Source organism: Dermacentor andersoni, chromosome 1 (genome assembly GCF_023375885.2).
Source record: "Dermacentor andersoni chromosome 1, qqDerAnde1_hic_scaffold, whole genome shotgun sequence".
Lineage (NCBI taxonomy): Eukaryota > Metazoa > Arthropoda > Arachnida > Ixodida > Ixodidae > Dermacentor > Dermacentor andersoni.
This window is the reverse complement of record NC_092814.1, coordinates 400714446-400729922: the sequence shown is the minus strand read 5'-3', so window position 1 is coordinate 400729922 and position 15477 is coordinate 400714446. Positions and strand designations below refer to the sequence as shown.

General features: G+C 42.2%; 1 protein-coding gene across 5 annotated transcripts in view; it reads left to right on the top strand.

The window, feature by feature from the left end:
- Positions 1–14123: 14123 nt before the first annotated feature.
- Positions 14124–15477, top strand: part of LOC129381795 (uncharacterized) — a 162613-nt gene continuing 161259 nt past the window's right edge. For all 5 annotated transcript variants that reach the window (XR_008609926.2, XR_008609928.2, XR_008609927.2 and 2 more), the window contains exon 1: positions 14124–14644. The gene's annotated coding sequence lies outside the window, so the exon portion shown is untranslated. The remainder of the gene's footprint in view (positions 14645–15477) is intronic.

The following is a 15477-nucleotide window of genomic DNA, read 5'->3' as shown; positions in this document are numbered from 1 at the left end:
CGAGGTCGCGGGATCGAATCCCGGCCACGGCGGCCGCATTTCAATGGGGGCGAAATGCGAAAACACCCGTGTACTTTGATTTAGGTGCACGGTAAAGAACCCCAGGTGGTCGAAATTTCCGGAGTCCTCCACTACGGCGTGCCTCATAATCAGAAAGTGGTTTTGGCACGTAAAACCCCATAATTTAATGTTTTTTTTAAAAGACGGGAAAGTTGCTTATACTAAGTAATGCAAAAACAATAAAATGAGATTGTGATCTGCTGCTGCGGCGTGTCCAAAATTTTATTTGATATAGAGGTCCCTATTATCATGACATTCGATGATTTCAAGCATTTGCTCTCTTTCCACATTAGTGCAGACATTGTATTCACGACTCTTTTAGGTGCTGATTGCATGTTTTCACGATATCACAGCTTTATTGTGCCACTGCTATAAGCTAACATAGAAGTCATTTTGTAGTGTTGAAGCCGTGACCCACAGCATAAACCACAAGATCGAGGAGCCCCCAGAAATGCAGACCCCGTGAATATATGGCTGCAGCAGCATGGCGTGTGATCTAGATGGTCATGTCAGGTGTGTATGAAACGTACGTATTCCAAAAAGTGGGCTTGGTATCATTCATGGTGAAGTTTATCAACACATTACTTGGCGCAGCTTACTAAAGAGGTTAAATATTTATGCAACTTTATTTAACTTGCTACCTATTTGTGTGCATAGCCATTATGCCCACATTATGGTGTTCTGTATAAAAATATACCCAATCTTTCCCGATGTTTAGTATTTCTTTTGCATAAGTTGCTTACCTGTAAGGTAAATTTTATTTTTGCTTTGTAAGTAGTATCAGAGTCCTTCCATGTTTTTGGAAGGACTCTGATACTGGAAGGACTCTGGTAGTATATTTATCACCTTTTATTGTGGTTTTATTATTTGAAAATTATTTGATATGCTGTACCCCTTAATTGCATATTTTTTTCCTGTTTGTGCTACAATCTTGTGCAGTTTTCTGTGCATGTAGGAATTCGAAGTGTAGTGGGCTAAATATGTCAAAGGTATAGCAAGTAGTGTGCACATCATTGTTTGTCATTGATATCTTTACAGTTACTTCTGTGTTGCCATAGTAACAGCCACTGGCAAATACACATTTGATGAGCTTGAATTTCTTGAAAATGAACATGAAGGTCAGTATTTTCTATGCTGCATTTACTTTAGTAGTACATAGGCAGATACTCATTTGGATCTCTTGTGACCTACCCAGGATGCCTTTTTTTGTTGCATTAAAAATGGGGGCTCGCCCACATGTCTTGTTTTATATGTGGTATGCCTAATCAATTTCATTTGTCAATTTGTACAGTGGATGAAAGCAGAAGAAAGATTGTAATCCAACATGAAGCCCCGGTGTGGAAATTTACGGCGAAGTTGGATGACCATACTGGTCTTTTTGTATGAAATATGGTGAGCTCATGATAAGATACCGGCCAGTTTGCCCTGTGTACGCTTGACCACATGTTAAAGCGATACAGTACACTGCCTGTGACACGCATGACAAATTTGATGTTATCTTTCACCGAGCAAGCCTCCCTTGCCTGCTTGCTTTGCTCAATTCCCTTGCACACTCCTGTGCATATGATGCATACTTTCTTTTTTGCTGGATATACAGGCACCCTGATCAGAACGGCTTGCTTAAAGATACAATTAAATCTGTTTAATATCTGTCAGGGGGAGTGTAGTCTATTCCTGTGATCATGTGCATATTTACTTAACTGTACTTGCAGCAGATTGGCCGGTGCCTCAACTCTTGCCTAAGAGAGCACCATAATTCACTCACCGGACCAGTGCGTTCGTCCCACTTGACCATGTACTGATGGGGCTGGGGCTGCGCGCCAGATTTAGGCTGTTCATCTGTTTTGTTCACCTACGGCAACCAATTGGCCAACAAAATCGCTGAGGAATGGCACATAAGAAGACTGGGTCGCAATCTGTTTACTGAAATGTCCGCAACCTCAGTGACACTGCGACTGTGTTCCAAATGCCACAAATTGGCAGTTATCCAACATAATTTGCGAAAACAACTTGAAACATTTTTGGTCCCCATGCAATGCATACTTGCATGCATCATCCTGATTGCTCAATCTCAAGCTCCATATGAGAAATTTATTATTCGCATATTAATCAAAGTACATACAAACTATGGCTAACAAGGGATGGAATATTAATTTTGTCTACCGCTCAGCAATAGAAGCCAATAGGTCATTCCCTTCTTTTCAAAAAATTTTTTTATTATGCACAGTGTGACGTCTGTATAGGGCTCTTAGCTCATGGGTGTTCCTTCTTGCTTATGTTATAAATGAGATTGTGTTGTCATTGCAAGATGAGCTTAATGTGTGACTAGGCTGTTGTCGTTTGGAAATACTTTTTGTCATTAGCAATGATATTCTAGTGCCAGACACATTGGCCCAGTGCTGATGTCACAGAATCTTGGGAAAATAAAAATATTCTCAAAAGTGATTCTCAAAAGAACTGCCGCTGTTTGGTACAGTGGTGAGGGAGGTTGGGCGTTCTGTCACTTTTCTGTTATAATTTTTTTGAAGTTACTTGAAGCTACTTGGAATAGTGCTACAACTATTTAGATATTTGTGGCTTGTTTGTGCCTGGTAATACATCATGGCTGAATGTTCATTACACCTCTTGAAAATTAATTTCAATTGTATTTTCCAGGCTCCACCATCGCCGATTACGAGACGGACGAAATGAGGCCAAAAACTAGCCTTTCCTCGCTCTTTTCTTGGGAAGTGAAATAGCAGGTGATCATGGAAGAATGAACTTGCAACATGTGAGCAGTAGCCAAAGCTCCATACAGGTCATGGTGGTGGTGGAATGCTAAGACAAACCGCAATATATATTTGTTTACTTATTCACTTAATATTAATTTATTCATGTCTCATGAATGCTGTAGTTTACCAGCAAGGAATCGGGTAAAATAAAGAAATATTGTTGCATCAAAGTTAACATGTTACTCGAAAAACCATAATTCACGTAGCACTGTACTATGATGAAACGTTTTTAGACAACTAGTCTGCTTTTGATACGAATTCATGAAAACTGCAAATATTGAAGAAACAAAGCTGTAAGGTTAACAAATCTTACTCATAAGTAAAAAATGAGATCACGTTTTTAATACTATAACCATACCATAACCTAATACCATAACTTAACCTTAAAGATTTGAGATACCATATGCTGCTCTAATATACAATCACTAATTTGTGAGTAGATGCGTGAAACTCTCAAACATTGTAACAATTTCATGTGAGCTGTAAATTCATATATGAAATTTGTTGACTTTAGACAGGAGATGGAGTCTGCAGAACTGCGATATCTGTTTCTAGCACAGAGACGTGGATTATTAAGCTTCGTGGTGTTATTTTTCTTAAACCTGCCAAATAGTTCTTCCTGCAACGAGTAGAATTCTCAAATGCCACAAACTTAATTCAGATTAGTCCTGTGGTTGTCTCAAAAGTATTTCTCTATTTTCGATGTATTTGAGTAGGGAAATTTACAGAATTAACGGACTTGTGCTAGTTCTTCTTCTTTTAATTTACAGTTGCAAATTGAGTAAGTTCTTTTCCTTCAAGTTTTGCAATTTTCAGCAATTTTTAATAAAATTTGATGGCGTTAATGTAAAAACTATGATTTAAAAATTTTTAAATCTATCAAACCTCGTCAAATTTGGCCCCATAGTTGCCGAGAAAAACGATTTTAGGAGCTCCCGAGCTAAATCTCTTTTTAAGACATTGCATGTGTCGGTCTGGTTTGGATTTCTCACCCTAACTTTAGAATATTGGCTCTGATGTCAAAATTGGTTGAAATAAAATTCAAGCTTTTAAACTTTGTGCGATATATGGTGTACTTCTCTATGAAAACCACTGTTTGTCACATTTTTGCAGGGACTGCCAGTGCTAATTTTACACTTAAACATAAACTAAAATTCTGTGTGGTTTCAGTATATGGTGTACTTACCTATGAAGGCCACTATTTGCCACATTTTTGCAGGGACTGGCAGAGTTATTTTTGCACTAAAATGCTGTGTCATTTCGTCAGGCTGACACAACGTTGCAGTGCACATTCATATCAGTCTATATACAGGCTTTAGTATCCAATCATTTAATGTGCACTGCTGGAACAGGCCCTCCTTTTGCAGTTTTAATGGTAATGTTTCATGTCCTAGTCAAGGCTGTTATAGCCAGATGTCAACTGTAAGGAAGCCTGCCCCTGATTTTTTTACCTCATGTTTCGTGTTTGCACCACCAGCTTGACCCGAGAAGCATGTTGGCAGCTACAGTTTGTGTGTTGCAAGTTCTAGTCTGAAGCGTGTATGTAACATACATGAAGTATGTATCTAGTCTGAAGTGCAATAAACATTTTGAAGCTGAATACTTTGTGGTTGTAGCACAAATTCTTTTTGCCACTGCATTTACTGTAGTCCTTATTGCCTACAGTAGAACTATGGTAAATTGCAAGCCGTTTGCACACATCAGCCTAGCTTCTATAGGCATTCGCTTGTAGGGACTCGAAAGCAGCTGCATAGAAATATTCTATAAAAATTTGTCTTTAGCATCTCTAAAGCAACTTGATAAAAATGTTCTATAGAGATTTGTCTTTAGCATCTCTAAAGCAACTTGATAAAAATGTTCTATATAGATTTGTCTTTAGCATCTCTAAAGCAACTTAATAGAAATTCCATATAGAAATTGAGCATCTCTAAAGAAACTCGATAGAAATATTCTGTAGAAATTTGTCTTTAGCATCTCTAAAGCAACTCGATAGTAATATTCTATAGAAATTTGTCTTTAGCATCTCTAAAGCAACTGGATAGAAATGTTCTATAAAAATGTGTCTTTAGAGTTCCTATAAGAATGCGGTGGCAAAAATAACTTTTGGAACTCTATAGGAAAATTCTATAGGCAATCAAAATAAAAACAATAGAGTTGTATAGAAAAAAATTCAAAATACATTCTAAAAAACACATTAAACATTTCTTAAGGGATTGGTTCCTGATCAGTTAGGCCAGGCCTACGTGTTTTTATTAAAAACACATCATATCATCAAAGAGGTGCTGGCATCTGAAAGTGGTGCCTACTACTCGTATTCACATAAAATTACGTACAATGGATAGTGACGGAATTGAAAGAATCGCATAAATATACTGAAACGTCAACTCACAGAAATTAGTCAACGTCACGAAAAAACTAAAACCAAGTCAAATAAATAATCACGATGACTCACGATGACTGTCGAAGATAAAAATAGTGACACAACTATTGTCATCGTCTAAACGAGTTATGTATGACGCGTGTACTGCAGCGGGACTCTTCTTTCGCGCTTCGATGATGATGATGATTTAATGGCATGCCTGTTGAAACGGGGCGGTGAAAAATAGTCGCCTAACTTGCTTGTGTTTATCAGGTATGCTATACATACTTTTCATTCCAGTACTTTGAGGTCGCTTTGATTATTCGACGATGGAGAAACTTTTCCATGTTTGATCCAGACAGGTTTTGTTAAAAAAAACAACGTCAACGTTAATAAATGCGGACATTTCAAACAGGGCGAGTGATTTTTGCTTCTCGCTTTCATTAATCAACCCAGTGTCGCGTTACGACGCCCGAGAAGAGGCATAAACGGATGGGTAAACTGGAATTAGATCGTCGGAGTGATCAACGTAGAATACGGCCACAGGTGGATCGTACGTGCCGACATAGTTGTAGCCTGTTAAGATTGGAGAAAATCTCTGTGCAATCTAGAATGCCGGAGCTGAACCTGTCTGAGTGAAGATCCTGTAAGTAGTTCAGCTAGCAGCGTCGCGCCCTTTGACTCTTTAGCCTTCTCTCTGCTTTGCGGCGAAAAGAGGTAACCTTCCTTGAAATGTAAAGAAAAAGCTACAATTCGTCTGCTGTACTGATACAACACCATGCGTTTCACATTTAGGCGTCCCAGTCGGGCTATTTACATAACAGGGCAGATTGACATAAAGTGGCACTAACACGATGACTTTGTTAAAATTGGATTTTGATGTGATTTGTCTGGTGAGCTCATTCAGTGCACTTAATACACTTGACTGTCGGACTGTTTAGTTGTTACCTTTCCATTGCTAAGCGCCGGCGTGCTATAGTATATTTAGTATGTACTTGTTCTATGCGAAAAGGAGTAGGCATTGCCACCTAAAGGCGCCAACATCTCTTAAATGTCACGTATTAAAAAAAACCCAATGTTTCCTAATGTCAATCTGATGAACAAACTGGCTTGCAGTGTTTGCTGCTTGAGATGAGGTACACTCTCTTCGCGACAGCGGAAGCCGAAGCGATCGACCGGCCAGCGGCCCGTCGCGACCAGCCGCAATCCAGCGTTGCACGGCGGCGGATCGGCTTTCTGCGTTACAGCCGGTTCCACATTTTCAGAGCGTTATCGCAAGCCACTCCTAGGGGTGGCACAAACACTTTAGTAAAATTCTTTAGCTAATTGGTCTCGCTTTCGAAAATGATTGTACCACTCGGGGGCCCCACCCTAGGCCACTGGTGATACATGGGCGATACCTTCTCGTTTTAAGCTTAGGGGCTTTCGGGCTTGACAACCCTCCTTAGAAACGGCGGTAAATAATTGTTTGGAATTCTTGAATTGCGTGAGATAAAAAGATAACTATAGGCTACGACACAACTGGTTGGTTACGAAAGTTACAAAGTGTTCAAAATTGAGCTGGGTATGGGACAAGGCGAGAGCGACCGATTTGATGGGCGGCGCCAGGTTTGTTGACGAAAAGCCTCTGAAGCAAGTTTTAGGCGCGCATGCATGTATACGGAAAACAGCGCTGCGGACGGTAAACACCGAACGGCCGTTTGCGGCTGGCGGAAGAGCAGTGCCTGGAGCGCTGTTTCCTTTAGGTCACAAAGGCATTCGGGGCCTTCATTTTCAAGCTATCGACTATCGTTGGACCTTCAGTAAACGGAGTCATAGTTCTTGCTTGGTATCGCTGAGAAAGAGAAGTAAAAATGAAAAACAAGAAACAAAACAGTAGTCGGTACTGTCTTCCTCTGATCTCGCCTTGCGTTCAATATTCCGAGCACTCGAAAGGCTGTGAGCTTCAATGATTAAGAGATATCTTCCGATGGGGGCAACGGTTACGGCCACAGTTGACCGTATGCTTCCGCGTTTGATCGCGTTTGAACATTGTGGGCACGTACGCCTGACTGTTTCCTCAGTTTCGTGCTTCACTGCTTGCACAGGCGAGTGAAAGCGTCAGCGATAAGCATAGGAGATAACCACTGCGCCGTACGCTCTCACGAAACTTTTTAACGTATTGAATGCTCCATACGCTCTTTTTCTTCTCATAAAATTCCAAGAAGGAACGAGAGGCGATAGGGGGCATATCGGCGGGATGAGCTTTAAATAACGCCAACAAAACAAAGTACAAGTTTGGATTGATTGATTCGCAAGCAGCGATATTCGCCTTGTGCACCTTCAGCACGTATCCACAGTAATTTTCTTACGTAAGTGGTGTCTACGTTAAATTATCGCTGAGAGTACTACCTTGATTTGGTGGGCGTCCGCCCGCCAGCTAGTGAGAAGACCTTGTTTTCTTGTTATCCTTCCCTTTGTCATAAATATGTTCATTATTGATTGTTAATTTAATTTTTTACACTATTGCATTGTTTGTTGCTGTAGAGCAGGAGAAAAATCGAGCGGCCGGTGTATTTTCTGCGTGAATCGGTCCAGAACAACGCATTTCGAGCTGAAAAATGAAAAAAAAAAGAGCATAACGGACACGAATTTGAACTGCGCCTTCTGCACGACAATATTTCCGACCAAACCGCAGTACGCTATGGTGGGGCTTGCCACAGCCCACAGTTGTCTGAACAAGATTGTGTCAACGGGATAGGTTTTATCTATATCGGGGCTTGTAAAGAGAGTAATACGATGGTTCGTCGGACATTTCGCGTCACATTTTCGAGGCGCATTGTCCAACAGACTGCTTTCCTGAAGGTTCATATTGAAAGACGCGCACTCAACTGACAGTGGTATTAATTCAGCGCTTGGAACATGTGTCCTATGTATAACTACAACCTAAACGTCAATACCGTAATTTTAGTGATATAGATTCACAGCGAGCGTTGCGCAATTCATTCGACGTACCACTTACAATGCTCATAGCACGTCTTTTATCTACATTGCAAAGACATTAGGATCGCTCTCTTTCATTTTCGCCAAAAAAAGACCGTATTTATGCAGTCAAATAGAGTCCCGTATATATAATTGCAGCTGATGCGCGTGGTCGAATGGCAGGCACTTACGTTGCCAAGGCTAATATGAGGCGCCAATGGCCACGGGAATCTAGAGGGGACGTAATGACACCGAAGAACCCGGTTATGCGACGGAGTATGAGAACGGTGGGCCATGCTGCAGCAATTGAGGGAAAACGTTGTACAGAAACTGACGCGACCGCGCGATAGCAGGTTGTGTTTATCGCATTTTCCTTTGCTATCTTTCATCGAAACACCGGGGGTGCAACTCGCGCGCATCCAGGTGGACTGACGCTAGCGAGCATTTTCTTCAGGCAATGAGATGTGCGCACGTGCACATGGCTTTCGGTGCACGCTGTTTTCGTGTACATTGATTTAGTGTGCCTTGTGTGCATCTGGGTAGCTTTGCATGTGATCCCTGCTGTCTGGAGGGGTAAGCTAGGCATGTAGCCAGGCAAACCGTTTATAAAATTTTGTTCTCAAACACAAAGTAGAATCTTGTTACAGAAAAGCTGCGTGTAGTAAATATATGGCTGTAACGAACAGTACACGGGAAGCTCGTAATATATGTGGTATATGCGGGCTTGTTCTGTCGACATTTTGCTCTCGGTAGGATGAAGACGGTTACATAACTGAAACAAATATAGCTAAACCAAGGAATATTAACTAGAACGTCGCGGAATGTGCAAGGTGGTAACATGCCGTTATGGAATGTCGAGCTTACATTTCTGCTCATGCTTTTGTTCATGCATTCAAAGACAGTACACAATTCGCAGGTAAACCAGGAGTGCTTGGATCTTATTAAGCTGCCAACGTTTGACCTGCTGAATGGTACATAGAACGCGGTAGCTTCCTGTGAAGCTATTTCAGGACAGAAAATTAGCATATTGCTTTTAGAAATCTGGGGGCCTTCTGAACGGGTTTTTCCGCTTCTCGCCGCGAGAATGACGGCCTAGTGAGCAGTGGCGATGCAAAATGTAAATCTATTTTTCGACGTCACGCACCCAGAGGCTTATTGCAGCTCAAAGCCTGACAAACGTCACGTTGTCAGATCACGAAGCCTGCAATAAACTTTTTCGCACTTCTATTGGCAGCCAAAGTTATAATAGCACTGAAGGCTAGGTGAGCGAGTGCTGGAACAAAGCACACAAGGTTGCAAATGTAATTGGAGGAAGGACTGAAAGTGTCTTCTTGGGATTTAACGTTACAGCGCAAACACCTAAGAGGATCCACAAAAAGAAAGACACGACACACACTGGCGCTTACTAACAACTTCTTTTTTTCCTTTCGTCGTCGATGCATATATATACCTAGGCCACACAACCGCGCAGGCGCAGAGAATACATTACTGACATCAGCCAACTTATCGTATACGAAAACGTAGGAATTCAAATTCTGATGGGTGCAGGGACAAAGATGTGTCACTAATGCAATTATTACCTAGTATTTTTATGTGCTAGGCCTCTAAGGCAAGCCGCGCATGTTCACTCTTGCGTTTTCCAAGAATTAACGTCCGATCAAGTCGCGCCTCACTATTGCTGCAAGAGTTTATATGCGCAACAAGGTGCGCTCCTTTATCTACATTTTTGTTTACTCTTTGCGCATGTTCCCTGAGTCGCTCATTGACGCAACGCCCTGTCTGGCCAACGTATGTCTTACCATATGAGAGTGGAATGCCATAAACCACGCCGACAGCACACGACACGTATGAGGCACCATGCCGAATTTGGCATCCTCCTCTGCTCTCTCCGCAGGTGCGGGAACATAGCTTTGAAAGCTTGTTTGGCGAAGAAATTATCAAAGGAACACCATGCCTGCAAGCAACTTTATTGAGTTGATAAGCCACCTTATACATATAAGGGACCACCGCAGGCCTTCGCGTTTCACGTTCGGCGGCCGGCTTTTTTGTGGTTTTTCTTCTCTGGATCAGGGTCTCAACCACGGCAGTCAAAAGCGACATAGGGAACCCAGCTGCCAAAAGTCGGCTGATCTGATTATCAAAACTTTCTTGCCTCTTGTGCACACACGAACTCTTAAGAGCCGATTCCACACATGATGACGCAATGCCTCTTTTCACAATCTTTGAGTGCGCAGACCTAAAGAACAAAAGTTCCTTTTTCGCACGGGGTTGATACGCCCAACACACATGTTGTTCACAGAATTCAAGCTTCAGTTCCAAGAACTGCAATACATTGTTTTGGGGACTCTCGTGGGTAAACACAAGACCTTGTCCATGGACATTAAAATCCTCTAAAACCTTATTGATGGTATCCTGGTAGGACGAGTCAAGCGATAAAAAAACCAAAAAATCATCGACATACCTAAAAACTTTTAAAACTTTCCGCTCAATAAAAGCATGGTCTAAAGAATGATCCACACTAGACAAAAAAATATCCACAAGGACGGGAGCAATACACGATCCAATACAAACACCATTCCGTTGTAAGTACGATTGGTCATTAAAAACAATAAAAGTAGCTCGAAGGTAATATTCTAAAAGACTTAAATAATTACCCACTGAAAGTCCGGCGTGATTCTGGAACGAGATCGTACCACTATACTCAATACATTCATGTACCGAAGACAGGAGTTCACGCTGTGGAACTGAATAAAATAAATCTTCAACATCAACAGAAAAACCACAACCTACATCCTTATTCCCAAGCAAGAACTGCACCACGTCATTCGAATTCTTTGTTCGGAAAGGGTCGTTCACTGTTAGTAACTTTAAGTTCTTTTGCAGGAATTGGCTCACATTCTTCTGCCAACAACCAGATTCACTAATAATGGTCCCGAATGGTGAATCTAGGTTGTGGGTCTTAGCCTTAAAAAATACCGATAGGCAACTGCCTATACTGTTCTCTATGCTTTTTGCAAGCGGCATTAATTCCATTTTTTTCACAGAAGTCAGTAAACTTTGTTTTTATCCTACCTGCACTTTTTTTAATAGGAACAACGTTTTGTAGCACACCCTGCAACGCTTTCTCGTTAAAAATGCCCTTCTCGACGACAACAAACCCTCCTTCTTTATCTACTTCCAAAAGGCACAGTTCGTTATCTTTTAGGAAAGACAACGTACGTCGAACACTGACATCAGAACAGCGTGAAGGTCCTTTAGGTACTACCTTATCCAAACGCTCGACACCTTCGAGAACGCAGCGATCGCGGTCTTCTTGATTCGCCTTGGAAGCAACATTTCTATTAATAGCTATGAGTTCATGAGCAGGGACACTAGAAGAGACAAAGAACTTAGGGCCTTTCACTAGCAAACGGTTAACCTCATCAGGTAGAACAGCGTTACCAAGTACCTTAACACTTTTTGTTTCATCTAGGGTAATTTTGCACCAGATCTACACAAAATCTTTAACATGCAATTCCATCTTGCTTCCGTAAGCTGAGCGGCAAGGCGAATAGAAGATCGGTACTTCTTAAGAGCTATCCACTCAGGATCAGCAGCATGGCAAACAGACCAAAGCCAGTCCTTGAAAAGTCAGATTTTCCGCCACAGTTCCGAGCGTAAAAGTTTACACAGTCTCTTGACATGGCTCCACGATGGAGACACAGGACTGAACAAAGCACTCACATCTGTCGGCACAAGTCCTTTGCGTGGGGAGAAGCCGTAAAGTCTTGCTCGGCAAGTCGCAATGATGATGTGGCGGAGCAATGCATTGACGACAATAGAAGTTGAAGAACATGAAGACACACAAAAAGAGGGACCCACTGCACTAGAAAGAAATTTCAGTAACACTTCATTTGGACCTAGTTGGTACATAATTCTGAACTTAACGTTACAGCGCAAACACCTAAGGCGCACAAAAAGAAAGACCACACACTGGCGCTGACTAACAACTTCATTTTTTCCTTTCGTCGTCGATGCAAGGCCTGCGGTGGTCCCTTATATGCATAAGGTAACCCATCAACTCAAGAAAGGTGCTTGCAGGCATGGTGTTCCTTTTGCAATTTCTGCGCCAAACAAGCTTTCAAAGCTATGTTCCCGCACCTGCGGAGAGAGCAGAGGAGGATGCCAAATTCGGCATGGTGCCTCATACGTGTAGTGCACTGTCGGCGTGGTTTATGGCATTCTACTGTCATGTGGTAAGACATACGTTGGCCAGACAGGGCGTTGCGTCAATGAGCGACTCAGGGAACATGCGCAAAAAGTAAACAAAAATGTAGATAAAGGAGCGCACCTTGTTGCGCATATAAACTCTTGCAGCAATAGTGAGGCGCGACTTGATCGGACGTTAATTCTTGGAAAAAGCAAGAATGAACATGCGCGGCTTGCCTTAGAGGCCTACCACATAGAAATACAAGGTAATAATTGCATTAGTTACACATCTTTGTCCCTGCACCCATCAGAATTTTGAATTCCTGCGTTAGCGTATACGATAAGTTGACTGAGGTCAGTAATGTATTCTCTGCGCCTGCGAGGTTGTGTGGCCTAGGTATATATATATGCTTCGACGACGAAAGGAAAAAAGAAGTTGTTAGTCAGCGCCAGTGTGTGTCGTGTCTTTCTTTTTGTGGATCGTCTTAGGTGTTTGCGCTGCAACGTTAAGTTCAGAATTATGTATCAACTAGGCCCAAATGAAGTGTTACTGTCTTCTTGGGGCTTGCGACGTGCAGGTGCCAAGACTAAGACCAGGACTGAAAAAAAAATGCAATGCAACGTGAAAAGATCGTGCAGACAGTAGTTAATAACTTCACATGACCACAGTGTGTAATCTTCACTACATTGAGAAAGGGTGATATGACTGTGCCCAGTGAAAGACACCATGTAAATGAAAAAAAAAACCGGTAAGATGCTACGCTGAACGTTCCCATCCGGTAGAAATATTTTCCTCGATCCGACGACTTTGCTAATTAACGCGTTTCTACTGAGCGATTCATGTTGAAAGAAATTCTCCAGGTTCAGCTTGGTTCTTTGTCATCACTACGCTATACGTGTGCAGGTTATCTCGGTGACAGCCTTAAACGGCGTCGCATTTACACAGGACTTGTAGTTGGGCGGCAAAATCACATGAGCACGCAAATATACACCGATGCTTGCAAAGCCGGTAATGAGTTTCGAGAAAAGGTATCCGCTCCCTGGTACGCTTTCGTTACAGTGTATTGCGTAAGTGTGGGCAATACCAGATGTCTTACGAAGTGGCGTCTGGGATATTAGGAACCTGTTCTATTCGCATTCGCCTCTTGAAGAGCGCACGAGGTTTAAATAAATCACAATTTGAGAAGGAACGAGCGAAACACCAGTATATTAGTTGCTCGAGAGCTTTTAATGCCACAAGGGAAAACCTGTTCGAGCGGTGCTCTAATGCATTCGCAAACGCAATTTTTCGGTGAATGGTTGCCAACTCCTCGATTATAGCAGCAACAAATTCAGAGCGCAGTAAATGGTGGCTGCTGTCGGTTGCAGAAGTTGCCCGTAAAGAAGACGAGCGCAATTTCCGCAAACAGGGCTGGGTCGAAGCGTTTCAGTAGCCATAACAAAAACTACCGTGATTTGTAGACGCTTAGTAACTAGTCGATAATATATTTCTAGGTTTAAGTAATTGCCGGCAGAATGGCTGCCATGAAACAGGTGCGCAATTACTGCCCCACGCAGAAAGGGCCTTTTCAAGAAGACCGGGGACAATTTTCTTGTGCTTGAAAGGGCCAGCATAAGTGCACGTTTTAAATGGTAGGCACGTTTGTGGGGAGTGCACGCGGTCAGGCATAACAACAGATTCCACGCGCTAAGAATGAATGTTGTCTAATAGCGATTGACGCTTTGTAATAGTCTCGTGTTAACGCCGACAATTGGCTCATGCCGTGGATGTGGCTCGTAAAATAGGCGACTGCACTCAACCGAGAGGAACACGTGTAAACGAGCAGGTCACTTTAGAGCTGCGCGTTTTAAATGATTGTGGGGCTTTCGACTACAGGGCCGTCTTTTCTGGGCAGAAAATTTCGTCGTTACCGCACACAAGAAATGCCAGTAAAAGCCATCCTGAACAGTTACCTCACCTTTTTTTTTTTTTGAATTAACGTTCTAAAGTCCCCGAAGTTGTGTGCCTAAAATGCTTTGTGTGTTTCACGTACGCCCGCGTATATGTGTGCATGGGCACGCGCGCGCTATTCAGAGTATAAAAGCTGTTCACAGCTGTCACGTAATAAAAGAGTTGCAAGTTTAGTACGCCCTCCTGCCTTCTCTTTGTTCTTACATCTTTTCTCATTTATGTTCGCTTATACTGAGTTGCAGTGATGTGGACGCAGCGTTATGGCAATACCAACTTGTCCAAACAGCCAAGCAGCCGCGTGGAAAACGAACCATGTTGTTAGAGCGCCACACTGTATCATCGCGTGCCCTATCAGTGAGTACGGAAAAGTAGTATGTCAAAAACTGATGCAAAACTGTGCAGCTACGAGGCCATAGTTGAATAGTACTGCTTGGCCAGTGCTAGTGGCGTAGCCAGAAATTTCGTTTGAGGGCGCTGACGTTGCAGGTCGGCCTCCTCCTTATAAAAATTGCCGTAGGATTAAATACGTGAATAATAACTGCATTGCCATTGCCAAAGATGCTGCAAACGAATTCTTGAACGCTGTATATTGTCAAGACAAGCAAAATATGTATTTTTTAAAAAAGAATGTACTCGTATGTCTGAAAAATTGTGCGCGAAATAACTGATATCAATGCTTCCATATGTTTTGTCTATTTAATAAGTAAATATAATATCACATGAACTTTAGAACTATATCAATTTGAAACGAGCAAAGCCGTGCATGCCGCTGATATAAAAAATGTAAAGGCTACGAAATGAAGAAGTTGAGGACAAATATTCTAATGAAACTTTGTCCTTCAAGAACTTTGTTTACATTTTTGTACATATGACATGCCCAGGGAATAATCTCAATGACGCTGTCCTTTGTTCCAATGTATTGCGCAGGAGTAGCTATCACCGGTCGTGTATTTTGAGTGATTGCACCGGAATTGTAGTCGCAACAGAGAGCACATATAAAGAGCAGGAGTTCTGCAAAATATACGAGGGTGAGTCAAATGAAAGTGGGCCAATGCGCATATATGACAAACGGCCAGTACTATATTAAAAGGTAGTCTCCATGAGAATTTACACATTTGTCCCACTGACTAACGAGTCGCAGTCGCGTGATTCCCGTGTCATAAAACTCCGTAGGTTGCTGCTTCAGA